The sequence below is a fragment of the Giraffa tippelskirchi genome, chromosome 9 (genome assembly GCF_054371585.1).
Source record: "Giraffa tippelskirchi isolate mGirTip1 chromosome 9, T2T-mGirTip1v1.2.pri, whole genome shotgun sequence".
Lineage (NCBI taxonomy): Eukaryota > Metazoa > Chordata > Mammalia > Artiodactyla > Giraffidae > Giraffa > Giraffa tippelskirchi.
Window position 1 is genome coordinate 5,657,499 of NC_137283.1, and position 23,703 is coordinate 5,681,201.

At 43.9% G+C, this 23,703-nt stretch overlaps 1 protein-coding gene across 2 annotated transcripts in view; it reads right to left on the reverse strand.

The window, feature by feature from the left end:
* GADL1 (glutamate decarboxylase like 1) overlaps positions 1-23,703 on the reverse strand; it is a 647,456-nt gene that overhangs the window by 594,222 nt on the left and 29,531 nt on the right. For both annotated transcript variants that reach the window (XR_014064519.1, XM_081527025.1), the window contains exon 2: positions 17,898-17,971. The gene's annotated coding sequence lies outside the window, so the exon portion shown is untranslated. The remainder of the gene's footprint in view (positions 1-17,897; positions 17,972-23,703) is intronic.

A 23,703-nucleotide genomic window follows, 5' to 3' on the forward strand; every position in this document is an offset into this window, starting at 1 on the left:
ATGGAAAGCCTAGGGGTCCATTAGGAAAGAGCAAATAAAGAAGACAAATGTGGCAGGTTGAAAAGTAGACCCTGCCTGTGCATACAAATGGATCATTTTTGAGGACAGCAGACCCTCAGTGTTCGGTGCTCCAAGCTCTGCTTCCTGTCATTTGAATTCAGCTCACCGAACCTTCACTGAAACCCCTGCCATGTGCCAGGCTCGAAGGGAGGCATGGGAATATTTACACCAGTGGACCAAACAGCCCCTGCCCTCAATGAGCTCACAGTCTTATAGCAAAGACAGACCAGAAAAAGGGTCTTTCTGCACACTACCTCCAGAGCACACAGCCCAGTCATTCAGGTGAGGAATAGAGACAGAGACAGGGAACAGATATGTGGACACAGTGGGGGAAGGGGAGGGTGAGATGAATTGGAAGATTGGGATTGACATATATACACTACCATGTGTGAAAGAGATAACTAGTGGGAAGCTGCTGTATAGCACAGGGAGCCAAGCTCAGTGCTCTGTGATGCCCTAGAGGGGTGGCATGAGGGCAGGGTGGAAGATTCAAGAGGGAGGGGATATATGTATGCATATAGCTGATTCACGCTGTTGTACAGCAGAAACTAACACAGCATTGTAAAGCAATTATACTTCATTGAAGGGCTTCCCTAGAAGCTAAAGGCAAAGGAGAAAAGGAAAGATATACCCATTTGAATGCAGAGTTCCAAAGAATAGCAAGGAGAGATAAGAAAGCCTCCCTCAGTGATCAGTGCAAAGAAATAGAGGAAAACAATAGAATGGGAAAGACTAGAGATCTCTTCAAGAAAATCAGAGATACCAAGGGAACATTTCATGCAAAAATGGGCTCAATAAAGGACAGAAATGGTATGGCCCAAATAGAAGCAGAAGATATTAAGAAGAGGTGGCAAGAATACACAGAAGAACTATACAAAAAAGATCTTCATGACCCAGATAATCACGATGGTGTTATCACTCACCTAGAACCAGACATTCTGGAGTCTGAAGTCAGGTTGGCCTTAGGAAGCATCACTATTAACAAAGCTAGTGGAGGTGATGGAATTCCAGTTGAGCTATTTCAAATCCTAAAAGATGATGCTGTTAAAGTGCTACACTCAGCATGCCAGCAAATTTGGAGAACTTGGCAATGGCCACAGGACTGGAAAAGGTCTGTTTTCATTCCAATCCCAAAGAAAGGCAAGGCCAAAGAATGTTCAAACTTCTGCACAATTGCACTCATCTCACACGTTAGCAAAGTAATGCTCAAAATTCTCCAAGCCAGGCTTCAACAGTACATAAACTGAGAACTTCCAGATGTTCAAGCTGGATTTAGAAAAGGCAGAGGAGCCAGAGATCAAATTGCCAACATCCACTGGATCATCAAAAAACCAAGAAAATTGCAGAAAAACATCTACCTCTGCTTTATTGACTATGCCAAAGCATTTGGCTATGTGGATCACAACAAATTGGAAAATTCTTCAAGAGATGGGAATACCAGACCACCTTACCTGTTTTCTGAGAAATTTGTGTGCAGGTCAAAAAGCAACAGTTAGAACTGAACATGGAACAACAGACTGGTTCCAAATTGGGAAAGGAGTATGTCAATATACAAGGCTGTATATTGTCACCCTGCTTATTTAACTTACATGCAGAGTACATGATGCAAAATGCTAGGCTGGATGAAGCACAAGCTGACATCAAGATTGTGGGGAGAAATATCAGCAACCTCAGATATGCAGATGACACCACCCTTATGGCAGAAAGTGAAGAAGAACTAAAGAGCCTCTTGATGAAAGTGAAAGAGAAGAGTGAAAAAGCTGGTTTAAAACTCAACATTCAGAAAACTAAGATCATGGCATCCGGTCCCATCACTTCATGGCAAATAGATGGGGAAACAACAGAAACAGTGACTTTATTTTCTTGGGCTCCAAAATCACTGCAGATGGTGACTGAAGCCATGAAATTAAAATACTCTTGCTTCTTGGAAGAAAAGCTATGATCAACCTGAACAGCATATTAAAAAGCAGCGACATTACTTTGCCAACAAAGGTCCATCTAGTCAAGGCTACGTTTTTTCCAGTAGTCATGTATGGATGTGAGAGTTGGACTATAAAGAAAGCTGAGTGCCAAAAAACTGATGCTTTTGAACTGTGGTGTTAGAGAAGACTCTTGAGAGTCCCTTGGACTGCAAGGAGATACAATCAGTCCATCCTAAAGGAAATCAGTCCTGAATATTCATTGGAAGGACTGATGCTGAAGCTGAAGCTCCAATACTTTGGCCACCTGATGTGAAGAGCTGACTCATTGCAAAAGACCTTGATGCTGGGAAAGATTGAAGGCAGGAGAAGAAGGGGACGACAGAGGATGAGATGGTTAGATGGCAAAACCGACCTGATTGACATGAGTCTGGGCAAGCTCTGGGAGTTGGTAATGGACAGGGAGGCCTGGCATGCTGTAGTCCATGGGGTTGCAAAGAGTCAGACAGGACTGAGCAACTGAACTGAACTGAACTGGTATCTCAGTGGCAAGAAAACCACCTGCCAATGCAGGAAATGCAGGTTCAATCACTGGTCTGGGAAGATTCCCTGGAGAAGGAAATGGCACCCCACTCCTGTGTTCTTGCCTGGGAAATCCCATGGACAGAGGAGCCTGGTGGACTACAGTCCATGGGGTCGCAAAGAGTCAAACATGACTTAGCAACTAAACAACAATGACAATAAAATGTAAAAAAAAGAAGAATCTCATCCCAGCTCCAGGGTGAGCCCCATAGACTTCAGCTAATCAGCGTATGACACTTCTGCAGCCCCATGATTGGCTCCAGGCGGTCACCTGACCTGAGTTTGCTCACTCAGAGCGAGGCCGCTTTCCCTCAGTGTCTGGTGTCCTACTTAGTACAGTGTGGAGGACGGATGTGAGGCCACAGCAGCTGTTTTATGACTGCAGCCAGGTGTTGAGTGGGAAGCTTCCTATGGCCCCAGAGTTGAGATCCAAGATAAAACTGGAAAGAAAGAAAAGTAAGAACTCCATTCCTTGGCAAAAGTCTAAAAAGAGCAGGAAACTCCTCCAGGCCCTTGAACTGGTTCCCCTTGCACCCCAAGTCAAACGAGGGCCCTGCAGACCCCCAGGGGGTGAGGTAGGGCCTCGGGCACACACCACACTTGTCGGCCGGATGCCCACTGGGCTGTAGACACCCACACCTACCTTGGATCCCTACTGCCAAGGCAAAGGGAGGGAAGGAGCTCCCGGGTGATGCTGGCAGGGTCCGCAGGAGATGGGCCGAGTGACCAGTCTCCTTGCCTGGGGAGGGCTCAGGTTGAGGGTGGCCAGTGTGGAAAGTAGGGAGATGGTGTGGTGTGTCTGGACAAGGCGTGAGCCACGTTCATCCCACCCCCACTGTTCCTCAAGGCCACTGGATGGCGCAGAAGAGGCTGTGGAAGTTCGTGACTTCACATGAACGTCATCGACGTGTGAAAAGGAGACAGAAACCCAGAGTCTGTGTGGGCATTTTCAGTTGCCCAAGGCCACCACCCACCCAGAGAGGATTCGAGTCCAAACTCCTCCTGTCGGTGATGAAGAAAAGATGCAACTGCCCTCTCCGAAGGTTCTTTGTCAGGCGGGTAGGATAGAGTGAACGGCATCCCAAGGAGAGCTGCTCACCCTCAACACAGACCACCGGGCACCAGGGGGAGGCTGGGGGCCTCTCCTAGCACTAGGGCCAGCCAGTAAACAAGACACGGGGCCACGGTCCCAGTCCCTCCTCCCAGTGGGACTCGCCGAGACTCTGAAGCTGGAAGCGCGGGGCAGACTAGACAGGCTGGGACTTGGGACACTTGGCTGCAGTGCTTGCAGCTGGACAAATGTCTCCTCAAGCAACAAAATACAAAGAAACTGCATGGGACTAAAAATAACTGCCTGCATGTGCAGTGGGGCAAAGTCTGGACAAAAGATACAAAAGGACCAAATTGCTCAACCACCACTTCTGAAGAGCTGGGAGCAAAAGCAGGGTACTGTGTATGCCTCTTGCACTTGACAGCACCAGAGGGATGGGCAAAACACCTAAGCCACCCTCCAGCCAGACCTCTGGACACACCTCTACCTTCGTCTTGTGTAAGAAACCAGCTCAACCCCCCGGCTTCCCCACCTTGGGGAGTGAGTGATCAAGAGAACCTGTTGTTTTTCTCACCCCTCGCCCAGCCCTGCTGCAGCAAAGGCCCCAGTAAAGCCTTGCCTGGATTTCTTGCCTGGTCTCCGATCAATTTTTATTGATTAAGGAGGCCAGGAGCCCTTGATGCTATCAGAGAGGGATGGCTGAGAGCCCCATGCCTTCTCTATTGCAGGAGCCTCACATCCCAACTTTAGTTGAGATAGGGGAAAGGGAGATAAGATGAAGTCTTAACAGTAGGTAGGAGATGGGGGTTTTAACTACAAATAAGACTAGCTGGAAAAAAGCTATGACAAACTTAGAGTAAAAAGCAGAGATATCACTTTGCTGACAAAGGTCTGTATAGTCAAAGCTATGGTTTTTCCATTAGTTTTGTATGGAAGTGAGAATTGGATCATAAAGAAGGCTGGGCACCAAAGAATTGATGCTTTGAACTGTGGTGTTGGAGAAGACTCTTGAGAGTCCCTTGGACTGCAAGGAGATCCAACCAGTCCACCCTAAAGGAGATCAGTCCTGGGTGTTCATTGGAAGGACTGATGTTGAAGCTGAAACTCCAATACTTTGGCCACCTGATGCGAAGAGCTGACTCATTGGAAAAGACCCTGATGCTGGGAAAGATTGAAGGCAGGAGGAGAAGGGGACAACAGAGGAGGAGATAGTTTGATGGCTTCATCAACCCAACGGACATAAGTTTGAACAAATTCTGGGAGATAGTGAAGGACAGGGAAGCCTGGTGTGCTGCAGTTCATGGGGTCACAGAGTCAGACGTGACTGAGCACCTGAACACCAACAGCAAAGCCTGGGTTGCAGATGCTGAAGCAGAATAACCATTGTGTCACTAACAGTTGTTGGTTGTGAAGCTTTGGAATCTGTTCAGGACATCGGTTCGAAAAGGGGAAGTGAGATTTGAACCAGCACATTGGGAGCAGTGATGGGAGAGAAGAAGATGCTCTGAAATCCTTGTCCTGCCACTTACTGGCCCTCTAAGTGGGGATTGTGAGCCGTAACCTACAGGATTGTCGTATGGCTACAGATACTGACAGTCCATTCAGACTGGTATAAACTAAATTCCACAGCCTAGGAATTCCTAGCCTAACACGAAAGCAATGGAAATGCATTTCCACAGTTCTGGAACCTGGATATCTGAGACCAGGGTGCCAGCCTGGTCAGCTGAGGTCCCTCTTCTGAGTCACAACCTTCTCACTGTATCCACCCCTAAAGGAAGAGACCAGGGATTATTCTGAGGTCTCTGTCATAAGGTCACTAATCCCATTCATGAGGGCTTTGCTGCCCAAAGACCCAACTCCAGACCCTCACCTTGGGCATCAGGTTTTCAACACATGAATGGGGGTGGGGGGTGGACACAGACCCTCAGACCATAGCACATGCCTTCAAAAGACATTTAACAGAGTTTAAAGAACAGTGTGCTGCTGCTGCTGCTAAGTCGCTTCAGTCGTGTCCGACTCTGTGCGACCCCACAGAGGGCAGCCCACCAGGCTCCCCCATCCCTGGGATTCTCCAGGCAAGAGTCCTGGAGTAGGTTGCCGTTGTCTTCTCCAAAGAACAGTGTCTATGGAGTTTATCGAGCTGGGTGGGAAACTGCAGACGAGTGAGACAGATCACATTTTCCAAAAGGGACCATAGTCATATTTCAGGTCCCTCATGTTCTTCTAGAACCTTGCCACAGCCAGGAATCTATTTTTTTCCTTTTTTGGCCACACTGTGAGGCATGTGGGATCTTAGTTCCCTAACCAGGGATCAAACCTTGTCCCCTGTACCGGACGCACAGAGTCTTAACCATTGGACGGCCAGGGAAGTCCCTGGAACCTGGTATTTTAAAATTATGTTCCTTACATGTTGCAAACCTTCTACACTGTAATTAAAAGTCAACCGAAGAACAAATAGAACAAACCATGGGAAAGGCCAGTGATGCTACTTTCAGGTTTGGGAAGGTGACAAACTTTGAAATAAATCCACCAGCTTACAAAGACAAAAATTAAGCTATGGAGCAAGGCTCCCTGCATTAATCTCTGGATTATGAGCAAAAAGCTATGACTCCTAGGAAACCTAGAAGCCACGCAGGAAGGCTCTCTGAGAATGAACACAAATGATCCAGCCCTCCTGCCTCCCACCACTGCCTAGAGGGTGGGCAGGGTGAGTTCCTGAGGAAGGTGGGGGCCAGGCTGTCCTTGCTTGACCAGGTGGGAGGGGGCTGCTGAGCCTGGGGAGCCCCCTGGCAGCTGGCGAGGCCACCCTAGGTGATGCTCAGGCACATTAGGATCAGCCAGGGCTGCTGCTGCAGTTCACAGCCAAGGGTGATTTCCTCCCCACACAATGCAGAGGAATAAACAATGTGAGCGAGCCCGCTCAGCCTCAGCCAAATTCTCGCCTGCCAACCCGAGAGCCAACCCACTGAGAAGTGTCCCGGCCATGCTCCCAGCTGAGCTGCTTGAATAATATTCCGCAGGTCTTACACCAGAGAAGCCCAGCTCATGCATATTCTCTCTCTCTTTCTCCGCCCCCCATCACACTCCTCCCTCTCCTGCTTTTGTTCCTAGCTGCCTCTGTCAGTATTAACCCAAATTTCTCTGAAAGAGCAGAAGGTTGTTCTCAGAGATTCTCTCACTGACACTGTGAGCAGTGAGGTCTGAGGCATGCATTAAAATTCTGTAAAATGCACTGACCACCTAGGACGGTCCAGACCCTGAGTTGAGCCCAAGGGCTACATAGATAGGGACTTGGAGGGTATCCCCATCTAGTGAAGACAAAGATGTGAAAACAACCAGTGCTGCCCTTGGAATCTCAAGTGTGTTAGGTTTATCATGTTTTCTTTTGTAACTCAAGGTCATTCTTCTTCTGGCTCTCATTCTGTCCCCGTGTCAGAAAAAGGATTGACCTGAGTTTGTTCCACGCTAAGGTCATTCTTCTTCTGGCTCTCATTCTGTCCCCGTGTCAGAAAAAGGATTGACCTGAGTTTGTTCCGCGCTGTGCTCCCTAGAGCTGGGTCCCTGCCAGAAGTTAACACACAGTCAGAAGGCTTCCCAGGCAGCACTAGCAGTAAAGAAGCTGCCTGCCACTGCAGGAGACACAGGTGATGCGGGTTCAATCCCTGGGTTGGGAAGACCCCCTGGAGGAGGGCATGGCAACCCCCTCCAGTATTCTTGCCTGGAGAATCCCCACGGACAGAGGATCCTAGCAGGCTACAGTCCATAGGGTCACAAAGAATCGCACACGACTGAAGCGACCGAGTGCGCACACAGTCGAAGAGGGAGAACAGAGGGCCTCTGGTCACCATCTAATCACAGTGGGTGCACAGCATCCCTCTGCCCGTCGGGTCGTCAGCCTTTAATCTGTTGTGAGGGAGGGGTGACAGCGGGGGCAAGAGGCCGTTTTTGAAAGATACCCCAACACTGGGTGGAGGACAGAGTAGGGGGGGCATGCAAAGACTGGAGCCAGAAGATGAGCTTGCAGGTGTTTATGGGCCCAGAGAAGCCTGATGTTTGGTCACTGGGGTGGTGATGGCAGGAGGAGGGTGGATGGAAGGGAATGGAGGGGAGGTTGTGGGGTGGGATTGATGGGGTTTGCGGCTGAAGAGGTGTGAGGTCCAGGAGAGGCTGGCATTGAGGACAAGCCTAGGTTTTGGGTGATACTGTGGCTGGCGGGGCCATCTCCCCAGTTGGCTGCACGCGGAGCTGATGGGAGGGTGGCAGATGTGTTCTGCTCTCAGCCTGTTGACTGGGTCCTGCTGGGAGTAGGGGGTGACTGGGGCAGCTGTCCGACAAAGGGCTGAGGGGGCAGAACAGACACAGACGTCCTCAGAACCCGGGGGATGTCCTGCCATGTACAAGGACAGGCCACGCAGACAGAATGTGGAGCCTGAGAAGGAAAGAGAGCAGAGGACAGAGGCCCGCCAGGGAGAAACACGCTAGAGGCAGACAGAGAATGGGACAGCAATGAGGGGGCAGGAGTCGGGCGAGTGCAGGGGCTGGTGGAGGCATCGAAGGGATAGAGTTGTCAGAGGATGCTCCCAGCAGGACCAGCTGCTGCTGTGGGGTCTGTGGGCGGAAAACAGGGAAAGAGAAGCCCTTAGACTAGAGGCTAACCCCTGGCCCACTGGGGTAGGCCACCATCATGTTGTAGGGAACTGGCGACAAGTAGCTCATACGTATTTCTATGTCCGTGACATTTACTGATTGAAAGGTGTTAATAAGCAGAAGGGAAAGGAGAGACCAACGTGTGCATGTCACCCTCAGCAGCTAGCTGCCCCTACACGGGGTGTGTAATCTGAACACGACGCTCATTACCACGCCTGCTGGGCACCAGGAATGGGCAGGAGAAGGCTCCCTGACAGCACATGGGTCCCCGATAGCCCATATGACTGAACACCAGAGTTACTTAAGAATAGTGCACATCCCTTGGTCTGTGGGCAAAGAGGGGTATCCCCAGGCAGGACCACCCTTTGGAATAATATCCACTTCTTGTGATCTCAAGAGGCACTCACTCCTCCAACCCTAAAAAAATTCTCTGCTATGGGATTTTAAATTCCCTTGGTGGGCCAGTTCTTTATAAAGTTACTAAAGTCCGTGGTGTATAGCAGGTACAGATAACCAGGAAGAATAACTTAAAAATAATACAATAAATAATAAAGGAGCATAAGCTCTAAAAATTGTGAATCACTATACTGTACACCTGTAACTTATCACCTATACTTCAACTTAAAAAAAGAATAAAATCCTGACTTCCTGAAGACAGTGTGGAGAAAAGTGAATCCTCCTACACTGTTGGTGGGAATATACATTGATCCAGTCACTGCAGAGAACAGTATGGAGGCTCTTTTTTACTTTTTTTAAAAAGATAAAAGTAAAACTAAAATATGATCCAGCAATCCTACTCCTTGGCATATATCCTGACAAAACCGTAATTCAAAAAAGACACATGTACCCTAATGTTCTTTGCAACATTATTTACAATAGCTAGAACATGGAAGCAACCTAAATGTCCATCGGCAGATGAACGGATAACGAAGATGTGGTACACAGACACACTGGAATACTACTCAGACATACAAAGGAAAGTAACTGGACCATTTGCAGATACGTGGATGGACGTAGAGGCTTTCATACAGAGTGAAGTAAGTCAGAAAGAGAAAAACAAAGATCATATATTAACACATGTATGTGGAAATCTAGAAAAATTTCACAGACGTTCTTATTTGCAAAGTAGAAATAGAGATACAGACATGGAGAAAAAAAAGGCATGGGCACCAAGGGGGAAAGAAAGAGAGGGATGAATTGGGAGATTGAGATTAACATATACACTCCACCATGTATAAAACAGAGGACTGATGAGAACCTGTTATATACAGCTCCTTACTCAATGGGAAGGAAATCCAAAAAAAGAGGAGATGTGGTTGTACATATAGCTGATTCACTTTGCTGTACAGCAGAAACTAACATAACATTGTAAAGCAAGTATACTCCAATAAAAATTAATTTCAAAAAATCCCAACTTCCTACCATGGCTTACACGCCCCTGCATTTCTAGCCACCCCTCCCCCTTAGCCTCCTTACCCTCTATGAGCTGGTCACTCTAGCCGTCTTCAGTTCCCCAGACATCCTGGCTCTCTCTCATCTCCAGCCCTTTGCACATTTCCCTCCTTTTCTAGAATGTTCTCACAGGATTCAGCTCAATTACCCCCTCCCCAGAAGCTGAGGAGTGAGAAGAAATGTCGGGAAAGGAAGAGAAAGCAGCTAGTTTGGAGAAACAGCTGAGAGAGCAGAGTCTGGTTTGTCTGAGCTCAGAGTGAACACTCACTGAAAGAGTGTCTACCAGGCTCGGCAGAGACCTCAGAGTCTAGTGGATGGGATGCTGGGGGGCACAAGTGTGACTTCCCCAGATGACTTTGTCCTCTGCTGAACATCAAGAGTAACATGCCCAAGACTGCCATTTGTAAGATGGAAGAATAAAGAAGTTTCTCACCCCCTTGACCTTGGAAATTACTCAAAACAACAAGGATAATGAAAGACCCAATGCAAACTCCACTTCTGACAGAATCACTCTGAATCACTCTGTATGAGGAACAGTTACCAAATGCAGAGAAAATTGAACAGAGTTCTGGGAGATGCTGAAAGCACAGAGCGGCAAAGCCTGAGGGACAAAATGAACAGTCATTTCTTTGGATCAGGGATTGGGTATGTGAGCTGCCTGGGAAGCTGCCTGGATTCTGCACGGGAATGCAAGTAATAGTGCCAAGACCCTAAAGTGGAAATTATATGGATAACATTCTTTGATTACGATGAGATTACACTAGAGATGAGCAACAAAGGCTTTGAAAACACTGTATGACAGAATCTATGGGCAACAGCTAAAGAATTCTCAAAGAAATTTCATAATCTTTTTTAAAGATTTTTTGATGCAGATTATTTTTAAAGTCTTTATTGATTATGTTACAATATTGTTTCTGTTTTATGTTTTGGTATTTTGGGCACAAGGCATGTAGGAACTTAGCTCCTTGACCAGGGATCAAACCCACACCCCTTGCCTTGGAAAATGAAGTCTTAACCATTGGACTGCCAAGGAAGTCCCCAAAATTCATTATCTTAAGCACTTATGTTACAAATAATAATGGATGAGAAAAATAAATTACACAGATATTCTCAAGGAGTTAAAAGATAGGGAAAACTAAAACTAAATAAAGCAAAAGGAAATCATTAATAAATAAAAACAGAAATCAATTAATTATATAATAGAAAAATATAAAAAGTATACAGAGAGACATATAGATAAGGGAAAGAGACAGACAGACATTTGTTGCGGGGGGGAGAAAAAAACCTCCAAATTGAAAACCACATGCTAAGTTAAGAGATAAGGGTATGAAGCATAAAAACAGAAAATGGAAAAATATGCAGATATATAGTGTAAACTAAAAAAATCATAAGAAACTAATTTTTTCGATTCTATTCAGATATTTTTAAAACCTGACCACGAAATAATTTGAAAACCTGAATGGAGGATTGTCCAATGAAACATGTTACTAAAATTGAACCCCAAAGCAATAGATAGTTTAAACAGACCAATTACTGTTGGTTGGGGAGGCACTAGAAAAAATAGCTACCCATCACAAAAACACCAAGTCCAGATGGTTTTACAAGGAAAACCTACCAAAACTTTAAGGGATAGAAAAGCCAATGCTATTTAAATTGCTACAGAATCTAGAAAAGGAATTGAAGATCCTAAATTCTTTTTATGAAATCACCACAATATTGGTACCTAAATCCAGCAAAGATAAAACATACAACCACAGACTGACTGGTCTTGCTTGTGACTATTGACAAAAATAGCTAACATAAAATATTACAAATAGAATCCAGCAATCAGCTAGAGAAAGAGCATAAGATTAGTTGTTGGAGTTCATACCAAGAGGAAAAAGGGAGCTCTGTACTGTAAAAACATATAAACACAATCAATCAATTATATTAATCAGTCTACTTGAAAAATTATAAGGTATCCACACAGATGCTGAAAATGATCAGATATGATTCACATTCATTCTTGATTTTAGTTCAAGTGTCCAATCATGATTTGTCTATAAACAGAGTTTCCCAAGACATTGTACTTTCAATGCTAAAACCAAGAAAGACCCAGACAAGAAGGATAGTTAGCTACGCTAATTTCCATAGAAACAGACAGATGAATACTTAACAATAGAGATAAACACGGCTATTGATAGATGTACATCTGAATCCAAGAAGTAGCATTAGAGAAACACTACAAACTATTTTCAATAAAGTAGGGAACAGGTCTATGACCTACACTAACACCACGTTATTTAACATTGTTACAGAGGTACTAACCAAAAGCAGTTGTCTAAGAGAACAAAATTAAATGTATTTAAAAAATTAGGAGGCAATAAAATTACCATTATTTGCAGATAATATGATTATATACCTAAAAAGTCTAAGAGAATCAACCAAATCATGATTTCAATAATAGTGGTTGAGTGTACAATAATAACTCAAAAAATAGACCAATAGAAAAACAGCAAGCTGTTTGAAAATGTTGTAGAATAAAAGATACCCTTTGCAAAAGCAACAAAAATATAAAATAAATAGAAATAAATTTCGACAGAATTGATTCAAATTAACAAAAAACAGGCAAACTGTGTTGAAGGAAACTTAAACTGAGATACGCATGAAAAAGAAAAGTTGAAGACATGAATATGCATGCACTGTTTTTGTATGGAAGGACTGTCAGTTCTCCCAAAGCAAATCTCTGTATGTAATGTAATGTAACGCGATGAGAATAAAAATACCAACAGCATATTTTCTTAGAACTAGGCAAACTGTCGAAATGTGTCTTGAGAAGCTGGAGACAAGGGATTTACACAGCACAGCACAGTAGAACTTCTGGAAAATAATTGTTTTTCATATCTCTCCAAAGCTACCCATCATGACACCTTTTTCTCCTCCTGTTTTCCTCCTCTCTTTCTCAAGCTTCTTCTCTCGACTCTCCCTACTCCTGCTGGGTTTCCCATCTTCTCAGGCTACCCCTCCCAATCTCATCCTTTTCCACATAAATGAATTTGATCTGCTTTCAAATTCCATTGCTCCTGATCACAAGAGAAGCACAGACCTCCTTATAAGAGAGGAGAAGGAAAAGAGAAGAGATAAAAGCAGAGGAGAGTTGCAATTATTCTCCCCACATCTCTACCCTTAACTATAGGAAATGCATTTTGCTGAGAAAATTTAATAAATAATATGGATTAATTAGCTTTGCAAATAGCAAGCGTTATACAGGTGGTTAACAGTAGCCATAACGTACAAGGTAGTCAATGGAAAATAATAATCATGCATGTAGAATTTACCATTTATAACAAAACTATAATGTGATGGGACAGTTAATAGGATTCCCATTTTGCCTATAAGGAACTGGAGTCTTAAAGTGAAATCACTTACTAGGTAATAAATCATAGTCTATAGAAGCCTCTAGTCTATAGAAGATGCTCTAAGAATGAGGGTCAGGTTTTTTAAATTATTCACCCCAAATACTGAGGATTGAATCAAACCTTTTGTGTAAGAATCAGCAGTGGGACACATGAACCCAATATTTGCGTATGTACAGAGTATATATATTTAGTATCAAAGTCCCCCTACAAGGGGGATGCTGGAAAAGAAAATGGCAACCCACTCCAATATTCTTGCCTGGAGAATGCCAAGGACAGAGGATCCTGGTGGGCTACAGTCCAGGGGGTCGCAAAGAGTCAGACATGACTTAGGGACTAAACCACCACCACCACAATGGGGAAAAGAGGCTAGAAATAAAATAGGAACCTTCTAAGGTAAATTAATGAGAATAGATGCCAAGATCTTCTCTTTGCATGTTGGTTTTCTGTGGCCACAAAGAGTTCAGAACCTCTGCCTCATTAGAAACTTTTCACCAATAAATGCTGTGGCAAAAGGTTTAAAATTCATGAACCAAGATGTACACAAATTATAACTCAATTTTTTCTGTGACTGGACTATGTTCCCATTTTCTCAGTCTTTCAGGTCTTCTTCTCAGGACTAACATCTTTTTCACATCTTTTCTTTTATCTTGCCTTTCAAAATTGCAAACAATATCTTAAAAATTGGCTGTATTGGGACTTCCTGGCGGCCCAGTGGCTAAGACTCTGTGCCCCAATGCAGGGGGCCTGGGTTCAATCCCTGGTCAGGGAATTAGGTCTCACACAACACAACTGGGAGTTCACATGCCACAGCTAAAAGCTCCTGCATGCTGCAACTGAAGATCCCGCATGCAACAACGAAGACCTGGCATGGCCAAATAAATCACATTTATCTTTTTTAAAAAAGAATGATTTGTTTAAAAAAATTGGTCATATTCAGTGTAAGTGCCACCTGTAAGTTAATCACTTCCAGTGAGTAATAACAACCACGTTGCATAACTGCGCACCCTGCTGCCTGTCACCGTATCAGTCAGGATTTGCTAGGTTTGCTGTAGTAACAGATACTGTCAAAAATTTCTGTGGCTTAAAACAACAAAGTTCCTTTTCCACTCATCCAGCCTGCTAAAAGTGGGCTGGCTACAGTTTTGTTCATCATAATTGCTCAGGAACCCAGGCTGATGAGGCCCCATCACCATTTCCATAATCTTGGAGGCAAGGGAACGTAAACATGGCAACTGACACACTGGCCCTTAAAGCTTCTGCTCAGAAGTGACACGTGTCACTTCTATGCATATTCTACTGGCCAGAGCAAATCACGTGGGTGTGCTGGAGTCCAGCAGACTAGGAAGTTTGCTCCTCCTGAAAAAAGGGGCACTGATGTGTTTAAACTTAAATACAGCCTACACAGTCTCTTTGTTCTTGAGCTCATGGTCTCAAGAACATGAAAAGCCAGACTGGGCAATGCAAGAAAACACTGTTAAGTGGCCCACCAAAGGGTAACCCCAGCCCTAATCTCACTTGCTCCTGGATTCCTCATCAGGTGGAGGTGAGTTGGTGGGTATACTTGTTCTAGTTGGAAACTTCTGACCTCTTGGGAAGCAGGTGAAAGTGAGGCAGATATGGGAGAAGAATTCAATATTTCTCAGACAAAACTCAAACACTTTATTCTGGTGTGAAAAGGCCATGTTTGGAGAGACAAAAAGAAGCAAATGAATATGTATGTCTCTACAGGTCTCAAAGTTCTAAAATATAAATGAGTGGGTCACGTCTAATATTTATTTTTATTTATTAATATTTATTTATCTAGTTGGCTGTGCTGGGTCTTAGTTGAGGCATGCAGGATCTTTGTTGTGGTATGAGGGGTCTAGATCCCTGACTAAAGATTGAACCCAGGCTCCCTGCATTGCGATTCTTAACCACTGGACCACCAGGGAAGTCCCAGGTCAAGTCTAAATACCTCAACAATATCTTGCCTGCAGATGCACAAATATCCATACCTTTGTTATTCACTTAGTGGAGTCAAAGTACAAAAATGATTATGGCACTAGAAGCTTAGTTTTCATTTTAAAATTCTAGTGTACTGATATGGATCAACTCCCGTGTTCGAGATTCTATTCAAAATTAGTATTTGAGATGAATGAATGAAAAAGATGTGGTACATATATACAATGGAATACTACTCAGCCATAAAGAAGAAAGAGATATGCCATTTGCAGCAACATAGATGCAACTGCAGGTTATCATACCAAGTGAAGTAAGTCAGAAAGAGAAAGACAAATACCATATGCTATCACTTACATGTAGAATCTAAACTATGACACAAAGTAACTTACCTGCAAAATAGAAACAGACTCACAGACATAGAAAACAGACTTTGGGTTGCCAAGGTGGGGGGAGGAGGATGAATGGACTGGGAATTTGGGGTTCATAGATGCAACATTATATATAGCATGGATAAACAACAAGGCCCAACTGCATAGCACAGGAAACTATATCTAATCTCATGGGATAAATCATAATGTAGAAGAATATTAAAAAAAGACTGTATATATGCATATAACTCAGTCAATATACCGTAGAGCAGAAATTAACACAACACTGTAAATCATCTATAGTGTTGATCGCTCAGTCATGTCTGACTTTTTCCGACACCATGGACTGTAGCTCGCCAGGCTCCTCTGTCCACAGGATTCTCCAGGCAAGAATATTGGAGTGGGTTGCCATTTCCTTCTCCAAGGGGTCTTCCTGACCCAGGGAATGAACCTGGGTCTCCTGCATCACAGGCAGATTCTTTATGGTCTGAGCCACCAAATCACCTATACTTCAATTAAAAACAAAAATGATATCTGAGAAACCATCTCCAAGCAATCTTCCAGTCTGAAACTTCATCTACTCCATCCATGGCCTCAGGATCAATGTATATCTTATTCTGTATCTCTACATTGTGCTTCTTCATTTCCCAAATTCTTTGTTATAACTTACATATAAAATAATTTGCTTTTCTCCTCATTGAATTCACTGAGCTTGGTGTGTATCTAAAACAGAGATTGCAGAGCTAGAGAGGAAGGTGGGTAACTCCAAGTTAAATGTTTATATCCTTCTGGCTGCAAGTAGAAATTCTGATTCAAACTGAATTAAGTAACGAGGGAATTTATTATTACTATATACTTATTATAACAATACAACCATATAGACCTTTATTTGATTGACTGATTGATTGATTTAACTGTGCCAGATCTTAGTTTCAGCATGTAGGATCTAGTTCCCTGACCAGGGATCAAACTTGGGCTCCCTACATTGAGAATGCAGTCTTAACCACTGGACCACCAGGGAAGTCCCTAGACCTTTAGAATAACTATAGAGTCTAGAGGTTGGATGAACTTCAAATTTAATTGAATCAGAGGTCCATCAAGGTCATCAGGAACACAAGGGCCTGCTACTCCTCTACTCTACCAGCCTGGGGTTGACATCATTCTTGGGCTAATGGAAAGATGACTACCTTCTCTCCTCGGAGTTCTTTAGGGACTGATGAAATTCTTCCTGAAAGCCCTCTAGCACACTTACCCTCACACTTCACTGGCTGTAACCATCCATTCCTGAATCAATAATGGATGAGGGGGGAGGAATTACCAATGTTGAGCTAGAGTGGATGGTGAACATCCAATCACAAGGTCCACCACGATGTACAACCCACAGTAAGATTCTACTTCAGGTCATTTCCCCTCTCTATGCCTTCATGTCCTTGTCTGTAAACAAAGGATGGTTTCTGAGTTGCATCCTGTCTCTAACTTTGAAAGACTCATGAGTCTTTGAGGGAGACAATGTGCTATGAAAATGACACCATCTCTCTAACCTTCAAATTTATCACCTGTAAAATGGGGTAATAATACCTGCTTCATAGAGTTACTGACATGAAATTAAAGAGTCTAGCACCGTGCCCATCTCATGGTATTCACTCAACAAGTAACATAATGATGATGATGACAATTTCAATTATTATGCAGAGAAAACACCGATATTCCTAAGAAACTTAAGGACAAATAGGGAAGAGAACAAGATGTGGCTTTTTCAAAGAAAACAATTCTCTCTGAGTTTGTTTTGTTTTGGGTTTGGTTATCCTTTAACTTAATTCTTTTAAGTTATCTTTTGAACTGAAAACAGCTTCATGATTTTCAAGACATATTTCCAGAGGAGAAATTACATTAGGATTGTGATGCCCTTGTCACCATTAACTGTTATTTGCATCCAAACAGGAAAACATATCATTTAAATTCCAGATGCTGACTGTATAATTTATCTTTCTACAGGCTCAGGAATGCTTTCTTATTGTTCCTGCATTTCACAAATCACTAGTGCATAAAATTATTAACATTTAAGCAGATGATTTTCAGCTTCATTTCATGCCATCTTTGGGCTACAATGCCATGGCCAATAGGTCAAAAAGCAAAATAATCCACTATCCTCACTGTATTCTCTAGGAAAGAGGTCTTTATTTCTCTACATGTAGGGAGCAGAAACTGATTTACTCAAGATGAAGGAGCAATCACATTAACTCCTTTGGGACATATCACCATGTTGCTAAGAACCATTTATACAACCATGCAGGGTCAATCCATTTTTAAAAGGAATTACCACAAATGCAAATGTCAACTTATTTCTGTGGACTAGAAACAAAATAGACTACTTCAACCATTGAAAGATACTCGACTCATTGGCACTGTGAAAACCTCAGTAATTGTGAAAAGCAGAAAACTACGTCTTCTTTGACAGAGGATTTTAGTATCATCTTACCTCAATCCCAGTGGACTTGAACAATTCAGGTCAAACTTTGATGATTGGTACCATGTGAAGGGTGCAAATCCTCACTGTGAGAAAGATTAGAGAAAAGACATCAGCTGTTTGCTAACAGCTGAGGTTTCAGTTCAGTTCAGTCACTCAGTCGTGTCCAACTCTTTGCAACCCCATGAACCGCAGCACACCAGGCCTCCAAGCCCATCATCAACTCCAGGAGTTTATCCAAACTCATGTCCATTGAGTCGGTGATGCCATCTAACCATCTCATCCTCTGTTGTCCCCTTCTCCTCCTGCCCCCAATCCTTCCCAGCATCAGGGTCTTTTCAAATGAGTCAGCTCTTCACATCAGGTGGCCAAAATACTGGAGTTTCAGCTTTAACATCAGTCCGTCCAATGAACACCCAGGACCAATTTCCCTTAGGATGGACTGGTTGGATCTCCTTGCAGTCCAAGGGACTCTCAAGTCTTCTCCAACACCACAGTTCAAAACCATCTATTTTTCAGCACTGAGCTTTCTTTATAGTCCAACTCTCACATCCATACATGATCACTGGAAAAACCATAGCCTTGACTAGATGGACCTTTGTTGACAAAGTAATGTCTCTGCTTTTTAATATGCTGTCTAGGTTGGTCATAACTTTCCTTCCAAGGAGTAAGCATCTTTTAATTTCATGGCTGCAGTCACCATCTGCAGTGATTTTGGAGCCCCCCAAAATAAAGTCTGACACTGTTTCCACTGTTTCCCCATCTATTTCCCATGAAGTGATGGGACCAGATGCCATGATCTTAGTTTTCTGAACGTTGAGCTTTAAGCCAACTTTTTCACTCTCCTCTTTCACTTTCATCAAGAGGCTCTTTAGTTCTTCTTCACTTTCTGCCATACTGGCCAGGTTCTCTGTCTACCCCAAGAACCAAAACCAACCAACTTTCTAGGCTTTGTGCTAAACAGTTCTGGGACTGAGCACTCTTCCTTAACAACTTCACTGTGGAATATTTATGTACAAACATACTTCTTTTTTTTTTTTTTTCCTCAGTGCTTAACAACACTGGGATCAGGCAGGAAAACATTTGGCTACTTGATCTAAGAAATACTTACACCTAGAAGATAAGTCTCTAAAGCAATGAAACAGTTTACTTTTAAAACTACTTGCTTAGGGCTTCCCTGGTGGCTCAGTGGTAAAGAATCCATCTGCCACTGCAGGAGCCATGGGTTCGATCCCTGATCCAGAAAGATCCCATGTGCTGTGGAGCAACTAAGCCCACGTGCCATAGCTACGGAAGCCCATGCACCCTGGAGCCTGTGCTCCACAATAAGAGAAGTCACTGCAGTGAGAAGCCCTCTCATTGCGACTAGAAAAAGCCTGTGCAGCAACGAAGATCCAGCACAGCCAAAAACAAACAAATAAATAAATAATTTTAAAAACAAACAGAAAAAAACCTACCAGCTTATGCACCAATATATGCACCTCAAAACCTTCACCTCAATATTCCATAAAGTACTATGTCATAAGTTCTGTCTGATACCAATTAGTTCTCTGCCTTGTAAGACTCTCCTTAAAATCATCAAACCCAGATGCAAAGTGCAATAAATATCCTCCCTGAGGTCCCCTCTGAGGTACTACTAAGATGCTATCAAGGCTGGAGTATGTCTAACACACAGCTTTCTTTGACCAACAGGCTTTTCTAGAGCTTTCTTTGGGGTGGTGATGCTGGCAAGTTTCTCCTCCAGAAAGAGATGGATAATGCATTTCCCACCCTCCTTCTCAACAAATCCCCATTTCCTGGTTAACCACAATTAATAAACAGTCATTGTTTTCCACATATTGGGTTCTACCTTAGGAAATGTATCAAAGATACGTATAGAACGTGTCCATACGGGGCTGTGGGTTAACTTAGAGACAGAGAAAGGACTGAGAAAGTAGCGGACATGAGCAATTAGTGCATCTTTGATACAGGATGACTGGCACCAACCTGGGTGCCAGGAGGGCTCAGAGGAGGGGTATCCCTGAGGCCAGGGCCTGGACAAGCCGCTGACACTGATGGCTTCCACTTCCGGCCCCCCTCTACTCCCGGGGCCTCCCTGGGTCCTTCTCCTCAGCTGACTCCATGCCCTCTACTGACATCATGATTCATGAGTAGACTTGATGAGCTTGCTCCATTCAAACTACTGGAGGTACTGAAAGACATCTGACAGATACACACTACTTTATATAAAAGAGATAAACAACAAGGGCCTACTGTAGAGCACAGGGAAACTATATGCAATATCCTGTGATAAACCATGATGGAAAAGGATCTGAAAATATATATGTGTGTGTGTGTGTATATATATACACACACACACACACACAGATGTATAACGGAATCACTTCGCTGTACACCAGAAACTAACACAACATTGTAAATCAACTATACTCCAAAAAAGGGAAAAAGAAGGAAAAAAAGAGGCGGCGGGAATAGGCAGAAAATCCACTTAAGTATTCAAAGGATTACAAGAGAGCCAGGAGAGACCTGAATAGCTATTCTTGGTCCTTCCTTGTTGCCATTTAAATTCTGTCCAATCACATTCAATAGCTATTTATTCATTTAGAAGCTCATTTCCTCAAATGCCAAGACATCATCAAAGGCTTTCCATGTGGCACGCAGGAATCCCTTTGAATATAATTTCTTCATTTATTCTGAAAAAGCAACCAACAATTAAAAATCCCCACAACGTCACGGGCATGAAACACAAAATGTCAAAAGCAGATTCAGGGACACGTCCAGACCCTCTCTAAGCTTGTAAGAGAAAGGATGAAGCGATTAAATGAAACCAAACACGGCAACAGACTGTAAAAAACCGCCCCGCACGGCGCTGCCCCTCTGGACCCCCACCATCATCACCAGGTCCTCGGTACCTTTCTCCCTCTGCCTCACCCTTGTTGACTGTACTGTTGAGCAGTGGGTGTTGGAGACCACTCCCTGGCGTTGAATTCTTGACTCATCTCCTCCACTTACCAACACTGTGAATTCAGAAAAGTTACATAACCCCTCGTGCCTTGGTCTCCTCATCCACAATAATGATTACGACTCAGAGATTGTAGGAGGTGTTAAATTGTAATCATAATTGAATAATACATGAACAGTGTTTACGTGAGTTCACATGTGATTGGCTATGCTTGGCTGATAAACAATTCCCAGATTTCAACCCAGCAAAAAAATTCATTTCTTATTCATGCTACATGTCCAACTTGGGTCACTAGCTTCTAGATACATGATTATATAGTAAAAAGAAGAATGTGACAAATGTCACATGGCCTTTAAAGATGCCACCTGGAAGTGACTCATGGGTTTCACTAACATTTCATAACCATTTCATTGGTTAAAGTGGATCACAATGCTCCATGCACCATTCAAAGTGCTGGCTTGTAGCAAAGCTAAGGATAGAATGCAGGTCCCTCAGGGCCCAATTCAGAAGCTGTTTCTGCAACACAAAACCACAGTCAAGTCTGAGTTGGGCTGGGACGTCCCTGGTGGCCCAGTGGCTATGACTCTGCACTGCCAATGCAGAAGGCCCACGTTCAATCCTTGCTCAGGGAACTAGATCCCATTTGGTGCAACCAAGACCTGGCACAGCCAAATAAACAAATAAAGGAAATATTTTTAAGAAAGACTATGTTGGGCCACCTCTCTTTCCTGGAGGAGCAGATGCCTTTCTTTAAGCTATCTCACAATTCAGCTCCTGCCCAAGATTCCCTGAGTCTGCTGGCCTTAGTCACACCCCAAGGTGCAGATCTTTTGATCCTGCTCACAAATCGTCGTCCACTACTCTGTATGCTATCCATTCATCCGGGCAGGCAGGTATTCCAAACTTGTGTGTGCCCATCAGGGTAAGGGAGTGACAAAGTCCAGAATGACCCTCCTGTAATAAACAACTAGAAAACTTGGGAGGAGAAAGGGACATAGGACACACGTATTTTCAGATATCGGACAACAGGCAGTTCAGGACCACAATCTCTAGAAGAAACAAAGGAAGAATAACCTAGGATTGCCCCATCTTTCTGCCCTGAGGCAATTTCCAAACCACAGTGTAGGAATGGAGAGCTGAAATAGAACCAGGCAAGCTCTCTGAGTTGAGGAGAAAAATGCCAGAGTTTAGGGAGGTGGAAACAGAATTTTCAGTGTAGAATACTCGAAGAGGAAGCTACACAGAGAAAGGACTCTGCAAATAGAGTATTATCCTGCTTCTTCGGCTTAACACTAATCCAGGACGATCAGCTGCAGGCATGGCAGACACTAGTCACACCGGACAGGACACGTGGCAGCCCCTGAAGTAAAGGTACACTGGGCCGACACAACTGTCCTTTGTGTGTGAAAGTGGTGGCTGTGAGAGTGTGGTGTGTGTGTACATGGTGTGTGTGTTTGTGGGGTGTTTGTATGTGGGGTGTGTGTGGCGGTGGTGTGTATGTGGTGTGTGTGGGAGGGGTGTATGTTTAAGTGTGTGTGTGTGTCTATGTGGGGTGTGTGCTATATAGTGTGTGTGTGGTGTGTATGTATATATAGTATGTGTGTGGGGTGTGTGCATATGGTGTTTGTGGTGTGGTATGTATGTGGTGTATAGCTGTGTGTGTGTGTGTATGTGGCATGTATGCATATACAGTGTGGGGTGTATATGTATACAGCGTGTATCTGGAGTGTGTGGTGATGTATGTGGGGGTGTGCATCCACGTGGTGTATGCGTGTGTATGTGCCATGCACACCCACATTGTAAGGTAAGGGAGCTAGAGAAGCCGAGGTTCGGAAAAGAACGAGACCGGAACTTTACAGGAACGATCACCTTTAATGAGGCGAGAAGGGGCAGCAGTCAGATTAGCCAGCTACTGCGCTAAGTCAGGAAGAGAGTAGGTATATGCAGAAAACATACATATGCAGAGATGCAACGTTTTGAGGGGGTCTGTTTTTCCTCATGATTATTTTTGATTAGTTAGCTTTCAACAACTGGGGTAAGGAGTTCCTGAAACCAGCCGGAGACTGGGATCGGCTGGGAGCTGAACGGAATCAATCTTCACGTCCCTTCCTTTCTTCGGGGGAGAAAGCTCTTTATTCTGTATAGATGGTGGGGAGGGCCAGGAGGGGAGTCGTAGCTCCAGGCTAGTTTGCGCCACGCAGCTTTCCTTCACACAGGACTGTACCCGTGTGCATCTCCGTCACTGCAGGCTGAGAGCAGGTGAGCCTGCAGATTCTAAGGCAGTGGCCGCTCCATCCTCCACACGACCTCCCAGAAAAGGCATCACAGATCGCTGAGCTTTAGGACACAGTGGGGTTTGCTCCAAGTCAAAGAGTTTGGGCTTTTTTTTTTCTTGATTATATTATTTAATATTTTCCTTAGCACAAAAGTAATCTATCGTCACCATATAAACTCAAGGAAAAGCAAAAAGAATATAATAAAAATCTTTGATAATTTCACAAAGCACAGATATCTACTGGTACCATTTTTATAAAATTATTTTCAGTATCTTCTTTCTTCTATAAAATTAGGACAACAGAGTTACATATTTGTCTATAAAGGGAGTACTGTAAATCTGCTGCGTCAGTCAGAGTTCCAGGAGCAGAAGGTATCCTTAAATTAAGGAGAGTTTAATAAAGGGCCATTGCGTAAGGACAGGCAGAGGTTCAGAAACCACAAGAGAGAGCCCAGGGCCCCAGGTTAAGGACAGCAGGGAGGAGGTGTCATCCTTGGACCAGAAGGGGCAGGATGGGGTGACATTACCAGAACCCAGAGGCAGAAATGGCTGATTGGAGAGGGGCCCCAAGACGACCTGAG